A 4,665-nucleotide genomic window follows, 5' to 3' on the forward strand; every position below is an offset into this window, starting at 1 on the left:
GGGACAGACAGGCAGGCAGGCAGACAGACAGACAGACAGACAGACAGACAGGTAGATAGACAAACAAACAGACAAGTTTATTTATATAGCACATTTCATACACAGCGGTAATTCAAAATGATTTACATAAAAGAAAAGAAAATAATAATACAAGGAATTTAAACACTTTGAAAATGATTTAAATATTGATTTAAAGGGGTTAAAATGAATTTAAAACAGTTAAGAATAGAAAAAGATTATACATAAAATATAGCGCAATCAGTTCGGACATCGCACAGTGCTCTTTCAACAAACGCACAGCTAAACAGATGAGTTTTGAGTCTGCATTTAAATTTCAGCTGATTAAAAACTACCTTTTCAATAATCTTGCCTAAAAGGAAGATTTGATATTGGTCTATAGTTGCTAAATATGGTGTTATCAAGATTGCTCGTTTTCAGAAGGGGTTTAACAACTGCAGTTTTCAGGGAGTTTGGAAAAATCCCAGAAAGAAGTGACCACTTCTAAGAGATCTGCTTCTAAACAGTTTCACTTTTGAAAAAAATATGTGGGAAGTGCGTCAAGATAGCAGGTTGACGATTTAAGGTTCTGTACTATTTCTTCCAAAATTTTGCTATCAATTTCTTCAAAAGCAGAGATAGTATCTTCTTTTTGATATTGCGGTGGAATCTGTCTGGCCTCTGCATACCTTGGGGATGTGCTAATCACCTTCCTGATATTATTGATCTTCCCAGAAAAGAAGGAAGCAAACTCATTGCAGTTGCTGTCAGAGAGCATTTCACTGGCAATCTGACTTGGGGGGTTTGTCAATCTCTCAACTAAGTTACTGTTTATAAGGTTTGAGAAGAAAGTGTCTAGCTCTGGCTAGCTGTGGCATACATACAGGCAGATAGACAGACAGACAGATAGATAGAGGGACAGACAGACGGACGGACGGACGGACGTACGTACATACAGATATATAGAGGGACGGACGGACTGACATGCAGGCATGTGAAAGACAGAATCTGTGATAGACAGATAGAGGGATGGACGTACGTACGTACATACAGATAGATAGAGGGGCGGACGGGCGGGCACGCACGTGGACGGACATACATACACACATACAGACAGACAGAGAGAAATAGGCAGACAGACAGACACACACACACACACACACACACACCAACACACACAGAGAGAGAGAGAGAGAGAGAGAGAGAAATAGGCAAACATACAGACAGACAGATGTGTGACTCTGGTCCTGCAGAGGGCAGCACTGAATGAGCTGCTGGAGCTCTGAAGGTTTCTCTGGTTACATTGTGTGGCTCTGCAGTTCCTCACGGTACCTGAAGTCTCACTAATCTGACACCTCAGTCTCCAGTTACTGCCTCCATCCAAACTCAGCACAATCCAGTGTGAACTCACATTTCCTCTCATATCCTGAACCTCCAGATAAAAGAGGGCTCTGATTCTTCAGACATGAGACTAAACATGTCCCATAACCTGCCATGGGATTTTAAAATAGCAACATTTCCACTTTAATATTCATCAGCGATGATCACTATTCTCAGCACAAATGGACCATTTCATCATCACTCATCCCTCCTAAAACAACCTGCCCTCAGAGCATCACTTAGTACTTATAAAACTTAAGAAAAAAAATCATGCAAGTTTTCTCTCACTTTCTCTACAAGTTTTCACAGCTTGCCCTCTAATCAACACCATCAGATATTTACTAAATCATTAATAAAATCAGGGGATCTTCAGGATATTCCAAGCCATTTTTCAGCAGCTATGAATTTAATAACACACAGGCTCTGACGAGATTCATAATTTCCTAGTTAGAAACACCAGAAACACAAAATGGTTGCATGTGTGGTGTCTAAATAACACATTTCTTTGGTAGACCAGTGCTATTTTAGTTTAAAAGTTTTAGTAATCAATTTATTTTTTAATATGTTTTTATTAATGTTTAGCACAGTTTTAGGGGGGCTAAAAAAAATTAAAAGCCTTTTTTGGCCATTCATTTAAACGACAACAGTGTTTTGGGGCCTGAAATGCAAATCTTTGAAAACAGGTTTAAAAGTGCAAGTTTTTGTAAAGGATACCATTATCATTTCTATGTAAACTACAAAAATGTGAATTTGTGAAAACAGTTGTCATGCGCACGAGTATTACATGTTCAGTCTTTAGAAAGAGACATCACTAACTACTGGCCTGGCATGAATAATACAGCGTTTTTAATCATTTTCTCAGATCCGTGTGAACGGGATAATTTTGACGAGGTTGTCTGTACGCAACACTTTTCCTTTTTTGGTAAATCTTTGTCATTTAAACACCCTTAGTTTTATTTATTTTAGTACATAAATTTAAACTAAATGAAAAAAGCTTTTGCAGCTGTGCATAGTTTATTTTATTTCAAGTAACATTTTTTTATGCTTTTGGTTTTAGGTATGCTACAGTACATGGAGCTGAAAATCTTAAAATCTGTTTATTCATTAATCTGTGAATAATGTGAATGTAAGGGTTCTAAATATAAATATTTGACATGACAGTACACATTATTTTTCGATTATATTGTGTTGACATTGATTTAAACAGAATGTGTTGATACAAACTGTCACTTCTGCAGTTTCAATGCCTGAAACTGATGGTTTTGTCCCATGTATGGAGATTCAGCAGCTGGTTTTGAAGCACTGCATTTAACTGGACTAAACAAAGTAAGACACATGAAGTTTCTAGAGAGGATAGCTTAGCTTAGAAAACTTGTCCTGTAATATAAATATACTCGTGTGTTTCACCACTTTGAACACAGAATACTGAAAGAGTATTTTAATTTTTCATATTCAAACAGCCTAAGAGATACAGATACAGAGAGGAAGTTTCGCTAAGGCTTTATGGAAGCGTTCTAGTCAAAGAATCAAATGCACAGTAAACTGTCTAAAACGGTTCGTGTTGATAGTTAACACTGCTTAAGTGAAAAGATGGGGAAACTGTGGACTCTTCTTGGCGGTGAGCTGAGGGGCTCGTGGTCTCAGCACAGTGCTTTGCCGTGCCTCATGTTCTGGGCACACTTTCGGCCCAGATTGGCCCCCTCCATCAGCAGGTCGGCCAGCCGGTCCAGACCCACGCAGACGGTGAGAGGGGCGATGAGGCCATACAGACCCCCCAGCATAATGCTCAAGGGCCAGCCGAGAACCAGCAGCACCAGCAGCCAGACGATGGCCCAGAAACACGAGCCGCACGATGACATCTGCTGCAGGAACAAGAGACACAGAGCTTTTTAACATTTGATATTATGGGGATATGTAAAGAACCAACAAAGCATTTTTTTTTTTTTTGCAATGTTCAATGGAAAGATTCAGTTGATTTTGCTGTTACCTTTTTTTTTTAACCTACTATGTATATCTAATGCACAAATGCTGACCAGGTTTACATTTCAGTTGTATCCTGTGTGTACCTATGTATGTGACAACTAGAACTATCTTGAAATCTTAAAAGGATAGTTCACCTTCAGTTGCTGGTCCCCATTGACTTTCATAGTATGGAGAGAAAAAAAACCCACTATGCAATCCAATGGGGACCAGCAACTGAAGGTGAACTATTCCTTTAATGTTAATGTTCTTCACGGACCTAAAGTTTATTTTTGAAAGTGGTGTGAGAAAAGAAAGAAAGAAAGAAAGAAAGAAAGAAAAAAAAAACACTGACAGGTTATTTCATAATTATAAGTGTTTCGATTTAGCTTGACTTTTAGGCACAACAATAATGTCAATTAAAAGTCAACATTAATGGTATTAAAAGAAAAGTTAATAAAAAGGTGCTTTTTGACAAACCAGAAGGCATGTGATCAGCGTGCTGTCTATCTACTACAACAACCGACAATAAAAGCCACGGCTGGTTTGAGGAAATCACCATCAGTCTCATGCTGCTGTGTCAGTACGTTCTGCTCTGGAATGGTGCAATCTTGTGTGCTTTTGCTTTAAATGTCCAGCTATTAATCAATGAGACCATAAAAAAACATTCTGCAAAGTTGATGAAACACAACATATAAAACACTTCAAATCTGCATTAAACTTTTATATTTAGCTCATCCTGTCGTTACCGAGCAAACACGGTTAGTCTTGAACTTATGAAAATGAAAGGACTTACTGGGAGTGACGTAATAAATTCTTCTTGAAAGCTCTGTTAATGTTTCCAGGAGCTCCTGCTGACAGACGCCAGAGACCCTGATGAAGCTGATGCAGTTGAGTTTCCAGCAGTCAGTCACAGACCAGTGAGAATGCACGTCTTTCACGAGTTACACAGCCAACACATTCATGTGATCTACACTTGGATGTGTGCTCAAGTTCAGCGTTTACAGGACAGGGATTTTACCATTAGCTAAAACTAAAACCATAAAAAAAAAAAAAAACTGATATAAAAACCCTAAACTTATTTTTCGCTAACATTTCTCATTTGTTAAAGTTGAAGTACTCAAAAAAAAAAAAAAAATTAAACATTGAAATAAAATTAAAAAAATGTAAACTACTTTTATTCAGGTAGTTGTTAAGGCAACATTTCTCATTTTCATTTAAATTTACTAAAATAAAACTAAAACTTCTTATTATATATTAACTATATAGATGTAAAAAACTTCAAAATTAAAATGAAAAACTAATATAATATAATATAAAATAAATATA

The 4,665-nt window shown here is 37.2% G+C and overlaps 1 pseudogene; it reads right to left on the reverse strand.

Annotated features, from left to right (window-relative positions):
* Nucleotides 1-4,337: 4,337 nt before the first annotated feature.
* Nucleotides 4,338-4,665, reverse strand: part of LOC107687845 (intron-binding protein aquarius-like) — a 58,905-nt pseudogene continuing 58,577 nt past the window's right edge.

The sequence above is a fragment of the Sinocyclocheilus anshuiensis genome, unplaced genomic scaffold (assembly GCF_001515605.1).
Source record: "Sinocyclocheilus anshuiensis isolate Anshui unplaced genomic scaffold, SAMN03320099.WGS_v1.1 scaffold197, whole genome shotgun sequence".
Taxonomy (NCBI): domain Eukaryota; kingdom Metazoa; phylum Chordata; class Actinopteri; order Cypriniformes; family Cyprinidae; genus Sinocyclocheilus; species Sinocyclocheilus anshuiensis.